This window comes from Dendropsophus ebraccatus, chromosome 9 (assembly GCF_027789765.1).
Source record: "Dendropsophus ebraccatus isolate aDenEbr1 chromosome 9, aDenEbr1.pat, whole genome shotgun sequence".
NCBI lineage: Eukaryota > Metazoa > Chordata > Amphibia > Anura > Hylidae > Dendropsophus > Dendropsophus ebraccatus.
The window spans coordinates 29,158,421-29,181,935 of record NC_091462.1 but is presented as its reverse complement, the minus strand read 5'-3'; the positions used below and the strand labels follow the sequence as shown (position 1 = coordinate 29,181,935).

The following is a 23,515-nucleotide window of genomic DNA, read 5'->3' as shown; positions in this document are numbered from 1 at the left end:
ATTTTTAACAGTACCTAGGCTGGGTTCACATTATGTTTTTGCATCCGTTTCGATCAGTTTTTCCATTGACTTCCATTATTTAAAAAAAAAAAAAAAAGGATAAGAACGGATCCATTTTTTTTAACGGACATAAAAATGAGGTGTGTTTTGATCTGTATTTTTATAATGGAAGTCAATGGAAAAACTGATCAAAATGGATGCACACAAAGGCATCCGTTTTTCATTTTTTGCAAAAACATAGTGTGAACCCAACCTTAGGCTATGTTCAGATCACGTTTTTAGCCCCACGTCAGGCTACATGTTGGGAATCAATGAACAAAGGATGCTGGCGTGCAGTCCGGCGTGCAGCCGATGGCCCCATTGACTTGAATGGGCCGGACGGAGTCATTATATGACTACATTCTGTCCATCTGCCCAATGGATTCTTCTTTTGTGTAGGACTCAAAAGTGTGGAAGACCATGCTTTTGAGTCCTGCACAAAAGAAGTATATGTCGGCCAAAGGAACAGAACGTAGTTCCAGAATAACTCCGTCCCGGCCATTCAAGTCAATGGTGCCATCGGCTGCATGCCGAGCTGCACGTCAGCATCCTTTTTTCATTGATTCCCGACGTGTAGCCTGACGTGGGGCTGAAGACGTGATGTGAACAGAGCCTTATTTTTGTGCTTTACAGCAATCCCCATAGACATTGCCACAATGGAAGTGTAACAATGGGTGTTGTGGATCCGCTGTGCCACCACTAGCAATGATGCAAGTCGCACCAGGGAGCGGAGTCCAAGGGACCACTAGCAAGGCGGGATGGGCTTGCTGCGTCAAGCGACCCCCAGGTTGCTACCCCTGGCTTGGCTTGCTAGTAGCGGTGGCGAGGTGCAGCTGGAGACTAGTAGGCAGATAGGCTGGGACTCAGTAGGAGGCTCGGCTGGAACTGAGACAGCATTCAGATGGCAGGAACCAGGAATGGCTGGAACCACTGGGCAGGATACACAGGCAGAAATATACAGACAGGATACATGGGCAGGATACACAGGCAGGAATATACGGACAGGATACATGGGCAGGATACACAGGCAGGATACACAAGAGCTGGGCCACACACTAGTAAGCATGTAGAGGCTCCAACAGGGAATGTGAGCACAGGTGCAGCTTTATAGGCACGTGATTATGTGCACACCCAATTAGGGATGCACTGGCCCTTTAAATTTAAGCAGAGCTGGCGCACGTGCTCCCTAGGAGACGGGGACGCCCACGCCGGACCATGCGGGAAGAGGAGCAGACTGGGGACATCCGGGACCATGTGCAGCTAGGGGAAAGAGCCCAGCTGCCGCCAGGGAAGGCAGCGCGGCCATGGGAAGAGGTACGTGCCGCGACTGTTACAGGAAGGTTTATAAGCACTTCCTGTGACCTGTGCAAATATCATTCCCGGAAGGACTGCTATGGTTTCATCTATATACTGGAGTCACCTTTAGCTGTAAAGCTATACACGTCACTTTCCAGAAGTCTCCTCCTTATCACCACAAACAGAGTAATAGAACATGTAAAGATTAACTCAATCTCTGTCTTCTGTTCCGCTGGCTAGTAAGTTAGTAGCAAGGTAACTCAGTTTAGGCCTCTTTCACCTGTCTGTAATATAATGGACCTATTCACGGACCTATTCATTTAAATGGCCCTCCATAGGGGTCATGAGTCCGTGCTAGGATTCATTCATTCAGACCAATGAATGGGTCTGTGCTTTGCGAATGACCCTGGATGCACATCTGCAGTGCTATCTGTAGCTATGGGTACAGACAGCCCTACAGACGTGTGCACACCTCTCTTCCTGCTATATGGAAACCATCATTGAGTTGATTTTTATTGATCAAATCATTCTTATTATGCGACGCCATTAAAGGGATTATGCAGCGTGACAAAAACATGGCCACTTTTCCCCCTCTCTTTAAGTTGTGTCCACTAGTGATGAGCAAATACTGTTCGATCGATAAATATTCGATAAGTGTCAAAATGGTCAAGCAGATGTTTTTCACTAATCGAATACTTGTTCCCATTGACTTTAATGGGATCGAATATTCGCAGGATATTCGTACGAATATCGAATATTCGAATATCTCACTATTCGCTCATCACTAGTGTCCACCTCTATACTCTATCTGGGTTTGTGACCCACCCCATACACTGCTGCATCCAGTTTTATCCAGTTCTCTCTTTCCTATTAGACACTTATGTCTATGGTAGTAAACCCCTTTAAAGAGACTCTGTCAATAGGTTAATTGTGTCCTATCTCAGGGTAGCATAAACTAGTGACAGAGAAGCTGAACAGAATGATGTATCACTTTGTTTTATGCAGCTGATTTAAAGATCTCCTCCTGAATAACATAGACAATATGTAGTCTTCACCATTATGTGCATGAGCCCAGTAGTCCTGGATATTCATGAGAAGTAGAAAACTCCACCCATCAGCTGCTGATTGGCAGTTATCTATCCATGCTGTGTATGGGCAGTCACCTGTCAATCAGCAGCTGAGGGGCGGGGGAGGGGTGTGGCAAGAATTATGTAAGTAACACACCGATCTGTTCAGCATTTCTGTCACTAGTTTATGCTCCCCTCATTTAAGGCAGTGAGCAGCCGGGACCTCACCGGTAATGACATGCTGCAGCGATCGCGACCGCGGCGTTTAAGTGTAAGTGACAGGGGGAGTCCCCTGTTACTTACCGATCGGGACCCCTGCAGTGTGACTGCGGGGGTCCCGATCGTTGAAACGGACCGCCGGAGGTCTCTCACCTGCCTCCGTGCGGTCCGATCGGCGATCTGCTACACTAAGCCTGCACAGGCAGGCTCAATGAGCAGATCGCCGATAACACTGATCAATGCTATGCCTATGGCATAGCAATCATCAGTGTAGAAATCCAAGTAGTGTATGTACAAGTCCCCCAAAGGGACTTCAAATGTGTAAAAAAAAAAAAAAAGTTCAAAACACTATTACACTACCCCAAAGCCCCTCCCCCAATAAAAGTCTAAATCACCCCCCTATCCCATTATATAAATAAAACATATAAAAATAAATAAATAGATAAACATATAATATACCGTAGCGTGCGTAATTGTCCAATCTATTAAAATATAACAAGCGTCATTGTGATCGGTGAACGGCGTACACGAAAAGAGGGGAAAAAGTGCGCGGATTACCGATTTTATGTTACATTATATATTAAAAAAAAACAATAAAAAGTGATCAAAACGTCCGATCTTCAAAAATATGGTATTAATAAAAACTAGAGATCATGGCGGAAAAAATTACACCCCATACAGCCCCGTAGGTGAAAAAATAAAACTGTTATAAGTGTCACAATAGGCCCATTTTATTAATATTTAATTGCCAAAAAACAAAGGATTTATTAAAAAAAATATATATATAACATTAGAGAATCTGTGTAACCTGCATATGGTTGTGTTCGGGCTGACCTATAGAATAATAGTATCATGTCGCTGTTACCATATAGTGCATTACGTAGACACAGGAACCCCCCAAACGTTACCATATTGCATTCTTTTTTACGATTTCACCTATTTATATCTTCAGAAATAATATATTTGGAATTCCATCATACATGTTATGGTAAAATGAAGGACGCCATTACACAGTACAACTATTCCTGTAACAAATGAGCCCTTACATGGCTTGTAGATAGAAAACTAAAAGTGCTGGAGCTCTTAGAAGGGGAGGAGGGAAAGACGAAAACACTAAGATCAAAATTTGCGCGGTCCACTGGGTCATTTTGGGCCTGGTCCTCAAAGGGTTAAGGCACAGATTTACAAAATATAAGTATGTAAGTTTGGATTTATCTAGAACAAGTAAGCGGTAAGACTTCCAAAATGTGCAGCTGTTATTCAGCATCACATAAAATGGCTGTAGTAGTTTATTAGCAATAGTAGTCTATGGGAAGATAAACCTACTAGTAAGGCACATTAAGGCACACATTCACACAATATTCTATGGGAAGATGGACCTACTAGTAAGGCATATTAAGTATGTAAGCTTGGATTCATCTAGGACAAGAAAGCAATACGACTTGCAAAAGTTTGCATTCCATTTTCACTCTATATTTTAGATAACAAACAATTGCTGTATGTGCCTTTCTAGGGCTTAAAACATGATGTGAATAGAGCCCAATATATTAACTCAACCAGTGTAACAATTAAACCTTGTGGAAAGCTTGAGGCAGTCAACCAAATCTAGGTGCCGGTGTGAGGATCTATGGAAAAAGAATGTGGTCGCCAAAGATAAAAATCAAACCAGACCAACTATTAGCCAGAAAAAGTATTCAGATGACATCAGAATGATGATAATTGTTGCTTGATGACATTTCTGAGCTGTTGTCCTGGGTCTCACACACAGCTCTTTTGTTCTAAGCAGCGACGCTATTTACCTGCCAACAAGAAGCCTATCAGCTCCTCCACCATTCTGTAAGGGGAGAAGTGGAACCTGCGGTATTAGATGTGTGCAAACATTTACAATGGCTTGCAAAGGTATCCCCCCCCCCCGCACACACACACACACACACCACCACCACTTCCCAGAGGCTGCAACACCATTAAGCAAGAGGCAACACTAACCAAACAACACCAAGAAGATCTCCATACTAGTCAGGGACAAAGTTATAAAAAAAAATATATCCAAATCTCTGATGATCCCCCCTGAGCACCATAAAATCCATTATCCTTAAAGGGGTACTCCAGCGGCGGGGGGGGGGCTATTTTGGGATCTGGTCGGGGAGGAGGTGGCTGAGAAAAAAGACGTCCACTCACCTCCCCGGAACCAGTGGCGGGTCCTGTATCGCGGCGCTCCGGTCCCCGGTTTCCGGCCACTTCCTGGTGTCTGACGCGGACTCGAGACATGACGTCTCAAGTCCCCTCAGCCAGTCAGTGACAGAGGCGGGATCTGAGCGGACTTGAAACGTCACGTCTCGAGCCCGCGTCAGACACCAGGAAGCGGCCGGGAGCCGGGGACCGGAGCGCCGCAATACGGGACCCGCCGCTGGACCCGGGATTTGAGTGGACGTCTCTCAGCCACCTCCTCCCCAGTCAGATCCCAAAATAGCCCCCCTTTAAATGGAAAGAACATGGTACCACTACAATCCTGCCTAGACTGAGCGCCCAGCAAAACTCTCAGACCAGGCAAGGAGAGGACTAATCAAAGAGGCAGAACAGAGACCAAAGATAACCCTGAAAGGGCTTCAGAGTTCTCAAGCAGAGACTGGAGGATCTGTCCATAAGACCACAATAAACTGTACACTATACATTGGAATGGCCTAGTCAAAGCTCAGACCTTAAAGGAGAAGTCCAGCGAAAATTTTTATTAAAGTATTGTATTGTCCCCCAAAAGTTATACAAATCACCCATATACACATTACGGGAAATGCTTCTAAAGTGCTTTTTAACCCTGCACTTACTACTGCATCAAGGCTTCAATTCCTGGATAACATGGTGATGTCACTTCCTGGATAAAATGGTGATATCACGACCCGACTCCCAGAGCTGTGCGGGCTGTGGCTGCTGGAGAGGATGATGCCAGAGGGACACTGCGGGACACAGGGCACTGGAGGGACACTGAGCATCCCTCTGCCATCATCCTCTCCAGCAGCCACAGCCTGCACAGCTCTGGGAGTCGGGTCGTGACATCACCATGTTATCCAGGAAGTGACATCACTATGTTATCCAGGAAGTGACATCACCATGTTTATCTAGGAAGTGACATCACCATGTTATCCAGGAAGTGACATCACCATTTTATCCAGGAAGTGACATCACCATGTTATCCAGGAAGTGAAGCCTTGATGCAGCAGTAAGTGCAGGGACAAAAAGCACTTTATTAGCATTTCCTATAATAAGTGTATATTGGTGATTTGTATAAATTTTGGGGGGCAATACAATACTTTAATAAAAATGTTCACCAGACTTCTTTAAGGTCTCCTTTTAGGCCATTCCAATGTATAGTGTACAGCTTATTGTGGTCTTATGGACATATCCTCCAGTCTCTACTTGAGAACTAAAATAAACTAAAATCCTCCAGTCTCTGCTTGAGACCTAAAAATTTTCGCCGGACTCCTCCTTTAATCCAATTGAGAATCTTTGGTCAGAGTTGAAGACTGCTGTTCACCAGTAGTAACCATCTAACCTGAAGGACCTGGAGCAGTTTTGTTTTAAGGAATAGGCAAAAATCCCAGATTCAAGATGTGGCAGCTTTATCCAAAGTCACTTGCAGCTGTAATAGCAGCAAAAGGTAGCTCTACAGAGTACTGTACTACCAGTCAGAATACCCCTTTAAAATGTTAATCTAGTGCATAGACAGGTAATCTAGGGACACAATATACGATTATCAACATAGTGTCCTTTAGTGTCTCTATATCCTCTGTCTCGGGAGACATGAAGTTATTTGTAGACACTAGTAAACAGAGAACAGAAATACTTAACCACCAGAGGTAAAGTGCGGACATCTTTAATCATAAACTAAAGTTCACAATGTTCTTAAACAATTTTCAGTCACACAATGTAACACACAAGCAGATCCCATTCAGCGCAGCCCTTGAAAAGGTAGGGTGTGGGGAAAAGGGAGGTTCAATTTTCAATATGTTTTGTTTTTGGGTTTTTTTAAGATTTTTTTTTTTACAATTTTCTGGTCCCTCCAGGAGGCTTGTATGAGCAGTTTTTTCATACATATTTGTTGCCCTGATCTGTTTAGTCTGTGATCCACTAATACAGCCAACCTATGGCAGGCTGTAGCAATAGACATGTCACGGCAGTCACAGAGGCCTAGAGAAGGCCTTGGACTGCCAGAGCAAACTAAACCCTTAAACCATCAATGATCCAGCCTCTGTCTTAATGCTACAACAGCATTGACAGCAGCTTATAGATAGTTAAAGGGGTTATCCAGTTAGGTAAAATACATGCATGGAATGCAAGTATGGAATAGACTGTTAGTCTCCAGGAGGGGAGATTATTGAACATGTATTCTAATAACCCCGTTAAAGTGATACTGTCACCATCCTTACTCTATGTGCGGTTCTCCACACCATCCACAGGCTTAGATGCTGCACATTTAATATATACCTGTATAAAACTTGTCTGTGTCCTCTGTCTGCTATAAAATTGCTTCATTCCATCGGTAGACTGCGTAAACAGTCTACTGATGGTGACACTGTTAACCGATGAAATGAAGTTGGAGTAAGGACCCCATTACACGGAGCGATAATCAGCCGAATCGGCCAACAATCGAGACAACGATCAGCCGATGACAGCGATCATTAGCTGATTGTTTGCTTAGATTTGGACTTAAAATGGCCGAGCACCAACTGCGCATTGCTACGCGTAATAGCCATGGCTGCGGCCTGTGATTGGCTGAGCGGCCTGTCAGCTGACAAGCCGCTCAGACGCTGCAGCCGCCGGGACCAGGAAGCTGAGGAGCACAGAAAAGAAGACCGGGAGTGGGGAGAGGCAAAGTGTCAGGTGTTTGGGCAAGGGCTGCATGGACATCGCTAAAGATGTCCATGCAACCCATACTGCCCAATTATCAGGACGTGTAAAAGGTCCAGTAAACGAGCGCAGATCTGCGCTCGTTTACTAAAATGATTGGACCATAGTCGGCCCGTGCAATAGGACCCTAAGGGTGGGGTGACAGTGTCACTTTAATTAGCCAGCATTGGAAGTTATAGAAGTAGCATAATCCATGGTGCTGCATTGGCTCTGTAACTCCCATCCATGCCTAAGGGAACTTCAGAAACAGCACAGAACAGCCCACTTGGCTTTTCTAATCCCAGACACCTCTGACCATGCATATATTTTTATAACAGGAGTGTCTTTAGTTGGGAGCATGCTGGGTTGTACTATATACTATAATGACTATGGCACATGTACTGGGATGTAAAAGTGAACAGGGGAGGTACACTGGAGGTGAAGCATAGAAACACTGCCACACCAAGAGAACCCGTTCAGCCTGGACGAATATATATGCACATATGCTGGTGGGGCCAGAATAAAAATATAAAAAGAGGACTGCTTCTTTAAAGAAATTAGTACAAAAAGTTGCAGATAGGTGGCGCTGTAGCTGTAATTGTATTTTATTTGCATAAATTGCAGCTTTCGCAGATGCATAGGCAATTGGCTGTTATTTTCCAACAGTATGACCATCTTGCTCACTGATCTCACCCTGGATATGGTTATTTCTAAGGACCAGGTCTACGGTGAAAGCCCTGCATCAGTGTCAGATCTGAAGGAGAGGTTGTGTCGGCACATTGTAAAGACTACAGCTGGCTCACTGCGTTCAGTCCCTTCATATTATCTGGAGCAGCGAAATGGAAATTGTGGGGGATCGGAGCATGTAAGTACGTTTTTTTTTTTGTTTGTTTGTTTTTAAAGCAACCCAATTTTGCCACACTGGAATACCCCTTTAATGCTAGACCCCTTTAGATGATCATCCAAACCAGCGATGAAACAACCATCTGCAGAAAGATTTTGTTATACAAGCGTACATAAAATGTGCAGCATGCCACACAAAAAAAGGTGCTCAGGAAATCCACTGATTTCCTTAAAGGGATTGTCCAGCGCTACAAAAACATGGCCACTTTTCCCCCTCTCTTGTCTCCAGTTCAGGTGTGGTTTGCAATTAAGCCCCATTTACTTCAATGGAGGCTCAAGAGTTTGAAACCCCACCCAATCTGGAAACAAGAGAGGGGGGAAAGTGGCCATGTTTTTGTAGCACTGGATAACCCTTTTAAACTCTGGGCTAGAAGGCTCTTGCGAGAGTCAGGGATTACTGGCTTGCTTCCCTTGAGGTTGTCTATGGCCTTGTCTCACACCTGGTTTCTACCTGAGCTGCCACCCCTGTGTCCACCAAGGAGAACAAAAGTCACCTTGGCCTCTTTATATTGGGAAGTGAGGAACATGGTGGCCACACACGCCTCCACTAGATCTCCAGCAGGGACTCTCTAAAAGGTTACCGCATCCTGGTAAGGTCCATGATCACACAAGGACATGCTAAATAAATGAAACGTGTACAGTGAAGATAGACGGGGTGATGCAGAGTAGCAAACAATCGCTGTCAGCACTCGCTTGCTCTTTGTTTCCCGTTCGCTGGTGGCGCTATACACACTGTCAGCACTCGCTTGCTCTTTGTTCCCCCTTCGCTGGTGGCGCTATAACGCGTCGGCAACAAGCGGGTAAGAGCTGGGGGGGCATGGGGAGCTTCGGGGGGGCTGCCCCGGTGATCGCTAGATTGCTGTAGGAAGTAGTATATTCTTTCAAGCATGGAGAGCAGAAGAGGTTTTCTATGGAGATTTGCTACTGCTCTGGGCAGTTCCTGACATGGACAGAGGTGGCAGCAGAGAGCGTTGTGTCACACTGGAAAGAATACAGCACTTCCTGTAGGACATACAGCAGCTAATAAGTACTGGAAGATAACTTAAAGATTACCCCTTTAAGTTAGAGTATCCCTTTTCTGTGAAAGGACTAATAATTGCATTGTTTTCCCGGTTTTGCTATAATTTTTTAAGATGATTATGTGAAACACTAAATTATAAATTGTTGTTATTTTCATTAGATTAAAAAAAATAGAAATTAAATATTTACTTTAGCAAAAAAATAATCAGAATGTTGTATGGGAAAATTATGGCGCTTCTATATATGAAAATATTACATTTACGACTCATTTATCTAAGCAATTAAATTACTTTAAATTCCCAGAATTATATTTATAATATTGTAACCAGAAGAAACAGGGAGGTAAGAATCCAAGCAAACACTGTCATCTAGTGGTAAAATATGATAATACATGGTATGAAGAAGCTGAAAGACCTGTAAGGCTTGTGCACACAGTAACTGCATCCCTAGGCCCCCATTTACTCAAAGAGGGCCAAAGGGTGTCGTAGCCTGAATATATATATGTATATCTTATATCAGCTGCATTATTCTATCCAGTAAAAAAAAAAATCCCAACATAAGTCAGAACACAGCGTGAACATACCCTTAGGTCAGATTACCAGTACCTGTAAATGACAAGCTGGGAAAATGTGGCGTACCTGTGAAAATCCCATTAACAGCACTAATCCTATATACATATACATACACATATAGGCTATGTTCACACTGCGTATATGTCCGGCCGCATATTTTCGCAGCCGGACGTATACGCGGTAAACTCCGGCCGGAGATTTACGCTACTTGCGGCCGGCTACGTACAGACTGCGAACTTACGCCCAAAGTCTACTTACGCTTCCCGAGCGCCCTGCGTAGCGATCTGACAGCGGTCTTTTACTTGGAAAGCTTCGGCTAGCCCCGGACACCCCACAGAACCTTTTGGATCGGCACAAAAAGCTGCAAAAATGAAGAAATCACCACTACGTACGGGACCACATGTAACGCTACAGGCGTAAGTTCCGGCATTTTCGTACGCAAACAATGGCCTGGTTCATTTTTTACGCCGCCGCGTACGATCCGGGCGTAAGTTTGTACGTAGTGTGAACTGTGCCGCCGTATATCGTATACTTTCCATTGTACGCAAACTACGTAAGTCTCCGGCCGCTTATTCACAGAAAGCGCTACAGCCGGAAACTTACGTAGTGTGAACATAGCCATACATTGTAGCACAAATCTCAGCATAGCTCAGTCCCTGCAGCATGGATCTCTTACCACTGTCTGCCTTTTATCATTGGAATGTTGTCACATTGTACCAAATCATAACTATACTGCTCCTATAGCATTTTCTCCCTTTCTACATCCCTTTTGCTTACATGTACGCTCATGCCCTGGTAGCATTCTAACATTCATTCATTTTGACTTCCTTATTGAAGTCTATGGGGCAAATCTGCACTAAATCTGCAGCATTTATGCAGCATAACTTGGTAGAGGATAAGCTGCACCGAAGCCCACTGCAAGTCTGAGACCCACTGGGCTAGTTATTCACATAGTTGAGGGAGTCGGGTTGACCCCACCAGTGTCCCACCAGAAGATCCTCCGGTGGGCCCCCACCTCACAACCTGCAGTAAGACTGACATGTCATTTCTAACGTTCTTCATTGGTGGGCCCCCAAGATCATTTCCTCTGGTGGGCCCCAGGTACCCCAGTCCAAACTTGAACCCCATTATCCATTACAGTGTTATCTCAGGAGTGTTTCTTCCCCCCACATACACACACACCTCAATCTTATATTGCAATAAATGATTGTTCTTACATTTGCCTGAATGAGCCCAATACTGTCTTTATTTTTCTAAAACCCAGTGACTGACGTTTCTATCTGCACCAAAACAGCAGGACTCTCCAATTTCCACCATACCAGACACCTGAAAGAACCAACACCAGGAGTCAAGCCAACCCCCCTTCTTAAGCAACTGGCCCAGCACTGGGAATGTGGGACCCCTGGAGCCAGGGTGAAGGTTGTGCCCCCCTCAGATGGTGTTCCCCTGGGCTGCACTCCTCCTGTATTTGCCTCTCTCCCCTTGTCTCATGTACAGCTCACATGCACTATTCACATTCTTGCATCACTTTAAACCATCTGACTCCAGTGTGCAATACAGACACCGCTCTCATAAATCACGAAACCATCTGCCATCTCTCTCTAGTCTCCTTCTATTAGCTGGAGGGGACATCTCCTCTAACCCTGGTTCACCTTCTTTTACTACTTACTACTCCTTTAAATGTCCTCTCTTGTCTGGGTGCAGTAAACTCCCCATAATTCATGACTTATTCCCTTTATACTCTGTTAAGCTGCCAAAGCATGGCTACAACAGCCTGACAGACAGTTTCCTTACCTACTATAACTTATGGTGGTCTATGCTTTTCTCATACCTCCAGACCTAAGAACTGGCAGAGTGGACAAGTTGGGTTACTGCATTTCCTTCCTTATAGGTCATTCCCCTGTAATTCACTCATACTTCCTTCTTTTGTGGTCCACACCCTGAGACTTTTCGGCCCTGGGACTGGGACTCGTACTACCCCAAAAGGACAGAAACCCGACACTGTGGGGCGCTGAAGGCGGTTAGGTGAGACAACCAGACTCATCCATACGTGAATACGAGGATTCCTCAAACACTTCTCAACAATTCACTACATCCCAGCAGAGTACATAGTGCACTAGGCAAGGGCCTCCTAGATGGTCCCAAAGACTTGCTGCATCCTTGCCAGAGGCTGCGCTCCTGATGCCGGGACAATGTTGTCTTCATCGTCGCTAGAGCTGGTCTCAGATTCCAGCTGGACCCGGGTTCCTAAGTCGTGTTACCACTGGAAAGAGGGGCATTCTCCCGTAGTCTGCTCCATCTTCCTCCAGAGAGGGATGGCGGGGTCGCCATTTCATCCTCGGTAACATCCTCGGTCTCCAGCGGGACAGTATCTGAGCGATTTCCTATAGCTGCCTCCCGATTTCCTCCCGAGCTGCCGCGAGAACCACATGCTGTTCTCGCCAACTTGTCACAACTGAGGGCGGAGTCGTCACTTCCGGTGAAGCGCAGGAGACGCCAGTCACGTAAACGAAAGTGTGTTTCCTCTTTTGGGGTCCCCCTGGAAACAGTCCCATAGTTTCTTGGTTCTGCGGGCAGGCTTTTCAAAAGTGATGGCATAGTTAGCAAATACAGGATACAGTCCTGAGTTAACACAGATTGCTACCACACTTTTATGTCCTGAGTCAGGGCGGCTATCTTCAGGGCACTTATCTTCGGGGCAGTACTGTTTTGGGTGGTCAGACAGTGGTATCTACGCTTTGGCAGGAAAAATGTACTGTTGGCCAAAATGTACCAAAAACGCACAAAAATGCACCACACACAATATTTCAAAAATATTTCTTGTTCATGATGCCAATTCTGTGCAACTCGACATGTGGCGTACTAAGCTGTTACTGGTGACGCCACTTCTGTGGTGGGCGGCTGTGCACTACTAGGCCAGAGATGGTAGTGTCGTGATGCCAGTGCTAGTCCTGCACACAGGTGTAATGTTGGTACCTGCATTAGTGTGGCCGGTCTGTAGTGTTCCCCAAATGGTCGGTAACCTGCTGGGTTGTGATGGGTCTCTTGGGCTCTTGTCTTGGTAGTCCTGAGTGGCAATTGACCCACCCAGACTATCCGTACCGCCACCCACAGAAAGGGGAAAAACAACCCAAGCAGTGGGGCTAGTGTGTATAGGTGCTGGTGTGGAGGAAATGATGACTGAGTCCCAGTGATATAAAAATATAACAGCTTTACTGCACAGTCTCTTGGTAGTATAAAACACTTTGGTAGCAAATAGATAAATGGACACGGACTATAGTGCTTGAACTTGTCTGTGCTGAGGAAATACTTGAAGAAGTAGAGTAGAGGTAGTTGTAGTGGTGCTTGAAGAGTTGGAAGTAGAGGAGAGGACTTTGTCAAGGAAGTCCTAACCCAATATAGCAATGTACTCTGCCGGAATTTGAGAGAATACTTGAGAGTAAGAAGTTACTTGTACCCGTGTATAGACTATAGTCTGACCACCTTCTTCCCTACAGTGTTGAGTGACTCGTCCTCTTAGGGTGAACAAGCCCCAGCCTTGGTTACCTGGGGGAAGCTATGTTCCAGGGATTTCCCAGTTGCCTTCACTGCAAGACAGGATACGTAGTTCCTCTTTTATATCAGGATACTGCCCCGCACCTTTTAGACTGGTTCACGGCATGAGCTAGGTTGTTCCCAGACTCTTCACCCTTTTGTAGCGTTTAGCACTGCATAGTAGATATAGTAAAAGTACTGAAAGAACTTAGTGTCTCTAGTTGCATCTGACCACATCTGTTGCATCTGTCTTAGGCTCAACTAACTTGTCCTGGACGAGGGTCCTGGCAGAGCCAAGCCCTGGCCTGGTTACAGCTGGGACGTCTGCTCTGTGTGTCTTCCCACGAGAATCTCGATCATAACTGACGCTACACCTTCTCCCACCAAGTAACTTCCTACAGGGGGTAAGTAAAGTACCCTGTGAGTGGTGTAAAGGAATGTGTGCAAGAGAAAGAGAAAAAGAGGCTAGAGGTAAAGAGCATCTCCTACCAAAACACATGGTACACATAAAACAGTAACCCTTTCCTAACCTCAGCTGTGCAATACATAAGAGCATACATATAAAATACTGACATTTTGTGGTGAAACTCTAAAGTGCGCTACATCACCACTTAATCTGGAGTGAGAAACTTTTGCGACAGGTGTATGAGAGAAAAGAACACCTGTGGTGGAACACCACAATAACAGTGGAATACTTCAGTTTGGGCTCTTTGTTCCACTGTGGATCTATTTCTGTCTCTGTAGATTGTCCTGACTCTTGGTTGATCCCAGGTGACAATTACTCCACCTTTGGGCTTAACAGCGAATAGTTGTTTTCTCTTACAGGCTCTAACAAACCATGTCTCTTTCTCACAACAACGCCACTACTGACTACTGGCTGTAGACTGCAGAAGCAACTCTCTCTGTATCTATACACTGCAGCTAACTGGACAAATAACCTTCTCCCACAAACTAGCTCACTTTTCTATGGGGTGACCGGGTCTAACCTCCTATTGGTGGGGAACATACTAGAAAGAGGAGAAGGAATAAGTGTAGTAGTCTGTCAAGGTGTGTGGTACGCCAAAAGGGGCATCAGCTTATACTGAGAAGATAAGGTTTCCAGGATGATCTCTGTACGCTTTAACATTTATCTACACTATAATAACAGCATGTGCATAGTACTGTGCAGAGGTCACTCCATAGAGAGAGTAGATGAGAGAGGGATTCACATATCTTCACAAACCCATTATGACTAAGGAGACAGAACACCTCTGCAGTCCACAGTCAGGTAAACATTTGGGCCATGGAGCTGGCCCGGGGAGAAGTGGACCACAGGAGCAGCCCTGGAGGGTGGATAGGTAAAGTATATAGTTTAAGCAAGGGCTGCAAGGACATCGGTAACGATGTCCTTGCAGCCCTTGTTAAACGATTATTGGGCCAGCGCTCGTTTACAGTTGTTATCGGGCCCCTATCGGCCCTTCTAATACTACCCTAAGAGGCCCTGTTCTTTCTTCTTCCTCTCACCTGCAGCTCCCTCTCCCCTACACAGACACAGAACTAGGCAAAAACTTTTTACCCAACAACTTCAATACATGTGCTGCTACCCAAGGACAGACATATCACCTGTGCAGCTGGTTCGGCTGCATAGGGGCTTGGGGCAGCAAATGGAGCAAAAAAAGACTGGTCAAAAGATTGACTGAAGTGTGAACATAGCCTATAGTGCATGCATTTTTCTGGGAAACATGTTTAGCGTTATTTTGCTTATAAAAAAAATACACTTTAGACATTTTTTGGTATAAAAATATATTCTCTGTATAAAAATAAACTTTGTAAAAAAATAATATAAAAATATATAACTATGTAATAAAAAAAATATATAAAATATATAAAAATATAACTATGTAAAAACTATAAAAAATATAAATATGTAAAAAAATAAAATATATATTAAAATGTATAAAATATATAAAAATATAACTATGTAAAAAAATATAAATATGTAAAAATAAAATATATATATAAAAATATATAAAATATATAAAAAAATATAAATCTGTAAAAAATTTAATATATATAAAAATATATAAAATATATAAAAAATATGACTGTAAAAAAATAAATGACTATGTAAAAAAATTAAATATATATAAAAATATAAAAAATATAAAAGTATAAATATGTAAAAAAATATAAATACGTAAAAAAAGTATATATAAAAAATCATCAAATATTTAAAAAATATAACTATAAAAAATAAATCTGTAAAAAATAAAATATATATAAAAATGTATAAAATATATAAAAATATAACTATGTAAAAAATAAAATATAAAAATGTATAAAATATATAAAAATATAACTATGTAAAAAATAAAATATATATAAAAATATAAAAAATACATAAATGTGTAAAAAATATATATATAAAAATATATAACTATGAAAAAAAATAATATATAAAACTATATAAAATACATAAAAAATATAACTATGTAAAAAAATATAAATATGTAAAAATATATATATATATAAAAAAATGATATAAAATATATTAAAATATAACTTTATAAAAATATAAATATGTAAAAATATATATATAAAAATGTATAAAATATATAAAAATATAAATATGTAAAAAATTTAATATATATATATAAAATATATGAAAATATAATTATTTAAAAAATAAAATATATAAAAATAACTGTAAAAATATAAATATGTAAAAAAAATATAAAAATTTATAAAATATATAAAAAAAATATAACTATGTTAAAAATAAATATAAAAATATATAAATGTATAAGAAATTAAATATATAAAAATATATATCTATGTTAGAAAATAAAATATATAGAAAATATAACTAAAAAAGTCCACTTTTTGTCTTCTTCTCAGATTCTTTATGACATCTTTTATCTTTTCCTCTGGCTTTATTTTTTTCCTTTTATCCCTTGGATCTCGCCGTTTGCTCGGACACTCACTCGCCAGTCACCTAAACCAAAATGACAAATGTAAGATTTTCTGTAAATACAAAAGGATTTGTGTATGTTGCTGTTACTCTCAGTGTGCTATTAATCTAGGAATGTTCTGGTAAATATTGTGTGGAGTACAGGTGGGGCTGTGGCATCCAGGATACTAAGGGCTCTATCAAATCACAAAATACACTTAGCGCATCAAAAACGAATAAAACCGATGTATCTCTATTGGTTATAGAGATAATATAATTCACTATGTGGAATCATATGTGAACTGAATCTCCAATATCATGTAGCATCTACCGGACTCTAGGACTAGAGTGGTAAACTTACTGCTGTGTCGCTGATGTCTTCATTTTCTCTCATCCAGGTTCTCTATCTCCATCTTTGTCTTTCTTATTCTCTAATCCAAGAAATAAGATACTAGGAGTATAGGCTTGGCCGGCGGCACCACTTCTGCTAGCTTATAGCGTTCTGTGTGTGTTCCAGGTGACGTCAAAGTTTTTGGAACCGTTTTTTTTTTTTTTTCTTTAAGCCTTTTTTTTTATATTGTTCCCTTGTCTGCAGTTACCTAAACCAAAATGACAAATGTAAGAAGCTGTAATAAATTACTGCAATACCGTCACCTACCTACATATAACTGTATATACAAAGTAACTTGTATAGGAGGCTTCTACCCTCTAATACGCTGTACAAAAATGTTCTGGTAAATATTGTGGTGTTCTGGTGGTGCCATAGCATCCAGGATACTAATGTGATGAACTAATAGTGGCCGCTGGCTGCAGTATGTGTGTGGGTCTGAGGCAGGGATGTTAGATTATGAGCCCCATAGGGGACCGGCCATGAATGAGGAGAAACTCTGTACAGCACTATTGAATATGTTGGTGATATACAAGCAACAGAAAAAAAAAAAAATAAACCTAATTATTCACTTACTTTATATGTATCTCCAGCCAGGTCAGACAATCACATTCCCCACTTCTTTCCACTGTCTTCACCATAGACTGCTCTGCAAACTGATGATGTGCAAAGCATGATAGCCAAACAGTAAGTGAACCCACCTAGGAGGAGCCAGCTGTTATACAGCATATAGCAGCTGTGATGTCACAATAAGCAGATGTGATGTCACAATAAGCAGCTGTGATGTCACATTGACAATAAATCGGTCAACATTGTTCACAGATAAATGCTAAAAACAAAATAAACCTGTAGAAACCGTCTAAGAGAGAACAATTGTACTTTGTTGCCGATAGCAACCAATCACAGCGCAGCAAAGGAAGCTTCCTATGAGCAAAAATAGTTTTCATTGTTAGACAGTTGTTTTTTATGTATCTGCCCCCGGGGCAGATTGACTTTTCCATAGGCCTCAGGCTGTTCACCAGTCTCCATAGCCCCTGACAAAGCCACTGATGTGGTGAAACGATAGCTGGAGGGGAGCGCGTATGTTTTTAGTAGAACTCAGGAATCCTTAGCAAATGCAGTAACAGATATATAATAGAAATAGAATCCGTACTGCTAGCCAGCGGACAGAGTTATTTATATGATAGTTTAACAGGGACAACTGAGCTCTAAAGATTTTAAATATTGGCTTAAATAAAGTATAACTCATTTAAATAATGTTATTTGGGTAGGAATTTGAACTGTAAAGGTTCATAGTGGTGGTTTATAATATACAACTTCCTACCCAACTAGTATTATTGCGCAATAGACCAAACATGCGCCATTGTCTCCGCTTCTTGCTGTTTATACCTGTGAATTAGGAGGCAGCGCTTCTATCCCCATCCTGATCCGTCTCCATAGCGACCATCTGCCCCAGTGTAATGAGACTGTATGGCTGGACATGGAGCAGAAAGCGCCCTTTTCTAATGCACGGGTACGAACAGCACAGAGAGGAGAAAGCGGTGACTCCATTAAGGTATTTCAGCGCCAAATTCAAAATGGAAGTAATCTAAAAAAAAATGTACTATTGTAACTAGTGCTGCCTGATGGTGACTGTTCATTCAGCTACAGGTATACACCATGTTTCATCAATGTTCATCATGTTTAATAAATTCACAACATAACTCCAGACCTCAATCAGACCCCTAATTAAAGACACTGAACCCCAAACTTAATTCAGACGCCAAATTAGACCAAAATACCCCCTCACTCCTTTCCTCATACACACACAAACACACACACATTGCTCCCATGACTGTCCTCTCTCTTGTGTCCCTCCCCTCACCCCAGACTGGTTGTCCTGTACCGCCTGCCCCCTCCCCACTCATACTGGTCACCATGTACCCCCGCTCTCTTTCCCACCCAGACCGGTCACTCTGTACTTGGGTTCCTGTCACGGTAGTTCTGAGTGGAAATTAACCCACCCAGACTATCGGTACCACCACCCACAGAAAAAGAGAAAATGACCCAAGGTGTATAGTGGATGTGTATAGGTGCTGGTGCTGATGCAAGGAAGACTGAGTCCCTGTAAAATAAATAGAACAGTTTTACTATGCAGTCTCTTGGAAATACAGAACACTTTGGCAGTAGATAGTTTATCTTAATACAAACTTTAGTGTTTCACTGGATCTGCACTGAGAGCTACTTGTAAGTGCTGAATACAAGAGAGGTAGTTTTAGCGGTACTTGTATAGTTTAGAGTTTGTCAAGGGAGTCCCAACGCAATGTAGTACTTGTGCTCTGCCAGAACTTTAGAGAAGGATACTTGAGACTTGAGAGAGAGTTACTTGTACCCGTGTCTAGGCTGTGTTGTCTAACCACCTTCTGCCCTACCGTGTCGAGGTACTCGTCCTACTAGGGTAAAACAAGCCCCAGCCGTGGTTACCTGGGTGAAGCGAAGGTGTCCTGGAGTCACCTGCACTGCGAGATAGAATACGTAGACCTTCTTTACGGTAGCTTGGTTCTCTCCAGGCTAGTTCCGTTGTAGCTTAGAATACTCGCCTGCACTTTGTAGAGTGGTTCTCGGCATGGGCTGGGTTTATTCCCGACTTGTCCTCCATGTATGTGTCTAACACTGCATAGTGGCTTGAGTAGAAGAAGAAAAGTGTGTCTCTATCTCACTTCACACTCACTGGACCGTCCCGGACAGGGGTCCTGGCAAAGCCAGGCCCTGGCACAACTACAACAGAGATGTGTCTCCTCCTACCAAGTGACTACTTCCTACAAGGGTGTGTAAGAGACTCTGTTAGTGGTGGAAAGGAATGTGTGCAAGAAGAGAAGGAAAGTGATAGACTAGATAAGAAGAGTATCTCCATTGGACAATAAAATTCATAATATAGAAGATGCAGTAACCCTTTGTTCACTACAGCTGTGGAATAGATAAGTTTACATACAAAACACTGACATCTAGTGGTGAAACAAACTACCTTCATCACCACTTAGCTTGGAGTTAAACGGCTTTTGAGACAGGTGTGGCAAAAGAAACTCCAGTGGTGGGACACCACACACTGCCTGTGACTCCTCTTGGCAGTGACAGCCAGCAAAGCCTATCAATGACTGAAGCAGGTCTGCATCATGTCCAGTGATTGGCTGAACGGGCTGCAAAGACAAGTCTCTGCCACGACAAGTCTGTCTCAGAAATGGCAGAAGACGCAGGAGGACCCCAGGGGAGTGTGTTTAGGTAAGAAAAGAATGTTTATTATGCTCTATGCAGCCCCAATACAATATAAAAAAATGAATGGACAGAGTACCCCTTTAATAATAGTCATATAGTTACTTTTGCAGATGTCAATGTAACTAAATGCATGCATGAATCTACAGCAGGTCCTGGATGTGTGATTGCATCAATCTGTAGCAGATCCTATATGTGTGATTGCATCAATCTGCAGCAGATCCTGTATGTGTGAAATCTGCAGCAGATCCTGTATGTGTGATTGCATCAATCTGCAGCAGATCCTATATGTATGATTGCATCAATCTGCAGCAGATCCTGTATGTGTGAAATCTGCAGCAGATCCTGTATGTGTGATTGCATCAAGCTGCAGCAGATCCTGTATGTGTGAAATCTGCAGCAGATCCTGTATGTGTGATTGCATCAAGCTGCAGCAGATCCTGTATGTGTGATTGCATCAAGCTGCAGCAGATCCTGTATGTGTGATTGCATCAAGCTGCAGCAGATCCTGTATGTGTAATTGGATCAAGCTGCAGAAGATCCTGTATGGGTGATTGCATAATTGAATTTAAAAGTATAGAAACGTCTGTAAAATTTTCCTAGAGTGAGCCACAGGTGTCCCTCTTTGGCCGTCCAGAAAGTTGGGAGGTATGGTTGAAGTTCTCCATTTTACAGCGACATGAATTCTGGCAGCCATTGCGGACAGTGGAAGGGCAAGGATTCAGGTGTCTGAATTGATTTATGAAAAACTTAGTTAAATATGTTGGTAATTTAATTCCAGAAAGCAGAGATTACTGGGGAGGTTCATTTAGTATGAAGGATATACCATGTCATTGGGAATTAGAGATGGGCACACTTACAGAAAGTTTGGGTTCTCACACCATAGGCTCTATCCATGTTTTCCAGGAAGCCCTAAGGCTGCCTCCATCTTTCTCAGGCAGCGGGATTCCAATGCTGAGCATTTGGGGTTATGCAAACCTGAGTTTTTGGCAGGTTCGCCCATCTCTAGTCGTCTTTATACTACAAACTTTTTACTCTGGGCCTATGCCTATATGATACATACCCTTCTTCAGGCAGGGTGTGAAAAGTAGACATCCAATAAGGTCAGGAGGGTAGATGTCATGCAGCCAAACTATATCAGTGATTCAGCCAAGGGTAACGCAAGCGGGTGACCTGTAGTACCCTGGTAGTGTAACTAATCCAACTTACTAACTACTTCTTTCCATTCAAGGTGTTGCTAAAAAGACCATCTTCAAACACCCTAATTCTAAATAAGTGCAGTATATGAGTCTGAGTTCAAGACTTTCATCATTCCTGAGGACACAACATGTCGGAGCGTGTCATAGACAATCTATTGGTTACAATGAGAACTGTGTAATGCTGGAGTTTTCATGTAGGAATTGTGGTTCTCCAATGCATTATAGCTGGTTGTTGGTGGCCCCAGCAGCCGACATTTTCTTGGGGAATACTTCAAAAGTGGACAACCCCTTTAGGAGGGTCGTAGTTCAATTCTTGGATGCCCAGATCAAAATGGCTCATGTGCAGAACCTGTGATAAGTTTATTGTTCCCCAGTGTCGGACTGGGGTATCTGGGGCCCACCAGAGGAAATTATCCTGGGGGCCCACCAATGAAGAACCAGTGAGAAACGACATGTCAGTCAGTGTTAGTGCAGCTTCTTGTAACGCCTGGAGTCGTGGATCCACTGGACCGTCACTAGCGGGATGGGCTTGCTGCGGCAGGCGACCCCCAGGTCGCTACCCCTGGCTTGGTTGCTAGTTACAGCAGGCGAGGCGTAGCAGGAGCAGTAGGCAGAAGATGCAGGCAGAGGTCTGTAGGCTTAACCGCAGGTGGCAGGCAGTGCTCAGGAACAATGGGTAAGCAGCGGACAGGGACTAGGGACCGGGACAGCGGACAGGGACTAGGAACAGGGACTGAGGTCAGGAACCAACAGGGAGCTGGGCCAAACGCTATGGGAAGCATGTAGAGGCTCCAACACCTGTAGTGGGGCAGGGCTGGAATTTATAGGGAGTGATTAGTGCAACTTCCAATTAGGGGCGGACTGGCCCTTTAAATCTGAGACAGCCGGCGCGCGCGCGCCCTAGGAGATGGGGACGCGCGCGCCGGCTGGCACAGCGGGTGACAGGAGCGGGGCGAGGTAAGGCGCCCCCCGGGGCCGAACTAGTAGCAGCGCCGGGTCCCTGCACATGGACCCTGGCGGCTGCATGGAGAGGTCGCGGCGGCGGCCCGGAGCACGGGACGCCGCCGCGGCTGTGACACTTCTAAAGCTGGGGGCCTACCGGAAGATTCTCCGGTCCTCTGGTGGGTCAGTCCGGCACTGACTGTCCCATTTCCTTTGGGGGCTAAAGTGTACCTCCGGCTACAGAACACTTCTGAGGTATGAATGTACTAGAAATCGGTAGTCTGGGCTCTGAGATCCTCGCCATTCACTAATATGAAGCTGTTAAATCATTCATAAAAAGACAAAGCAGCGCTTCACGTCTATGTCCAGGAATGACAAATATTCCAATAACTTCTATGGATAGTGATTAAATATTTCCTCTCGTTTTTATTTTCTATAACCCAACTGTTGTTTGCCTTACAGGTGTCATTCGACTTGCTCTTAGGGCAACATGAAGGAGCTTGTGTTTGTAATATGTATTTGTCACTTTCCAGATTGCAATGTGAAGGATACCCCCTATTGCAGCAATAAAGCATGACCAGGCAAGAGTTCGTCTTGACCTCGAATTACATTCTTCAGGCGCTCTAGGAGATGTGCAGGAGTGCAAGGGTCAAGTCATGTCAGCGGCAGGAGCTGCAGGAGAAATACCCCGCTCATGTGATGGAGATGGATAAAATCCCAAGAGGAAATTAATAAATAATAATCATTTTTATTGATCGAGTATTCTAGTGCACTATTAGAAGTATGAATAGATACTATAGAAGGTGCCTAGAACATGAAAGGAGCTCCAGGAGACTGCAGAGCCTGTGCTTGTAGGTGTGCAACCCGGAGGCAGGAGCTGGCCAAGGAATGTTAAATACAGTAATTGAAGGACCTGGTGTCACAGATTTAAAATGGACTGTTCAAAAAATCAACGCCTTTTAAGATGGTCGGACATGTCATGGATTTATAGAGAGTCAAAGCTTAGGATCACATAAAGAGCCCTAACCTTAAGGGATAATAACCATATTAATAAAATAGTACAATGTAATGATACAATGTAAGTGATGTCACAGTACAGGGATAATTGACAGTGATGTCATAGCACAGGCATGACCACCAGTGATGTTATAGCACAGGGTAATAAACACATGACATCATAGTGGAGTCAACATAAAAATAAAAATTATACTCACGCATCTTATGGTATGAAGTCATCTGGTCCTCCATTGGTCAAACTGCTTCCTATTTCTGAGAAG

The 23,515-nt window shown here is 43.2% G+C and overlaps 2 long non-coding RNA genes across 2 annotated transcripts; one reads left to right on the top strand and one right to left on the bottom strand.

Moving 5' to 3' along the window:
* Positions 1-16,326: 16,326 nt before the first annotated feature.
* LOC138802005 (uncharacterized) lies at positions 16,327-17,612 on the bottom strand. The gene is made up of 3 exons (XR_011364662.1): positions 17,425-17,612; positions 16,822-17,059; positions 16,327-16,505 (listed from the first exon to the last, which is right to left on the bottom strand). It is a non-coding gene; the product is annotated as an uncharacterized lncRNA (long non-coding RNA).
* Positions 17,613-18,315: 703 nt separating this feature from the next.
* On the top strand, positions 18,316-22,993 carry LOC138800494 (uncharacterized). The gene is made up of 2 exons (XR_011364470.1): positions 18,316-18,403; positions 22,772-22,993. It is a non-coding gene; the product is annotated as an uncharacterized lncRNA (long non-coding RNA).
* The last annotated feature ends 522 nt before the right edge of the window (positions 22,994-23,515 follow it).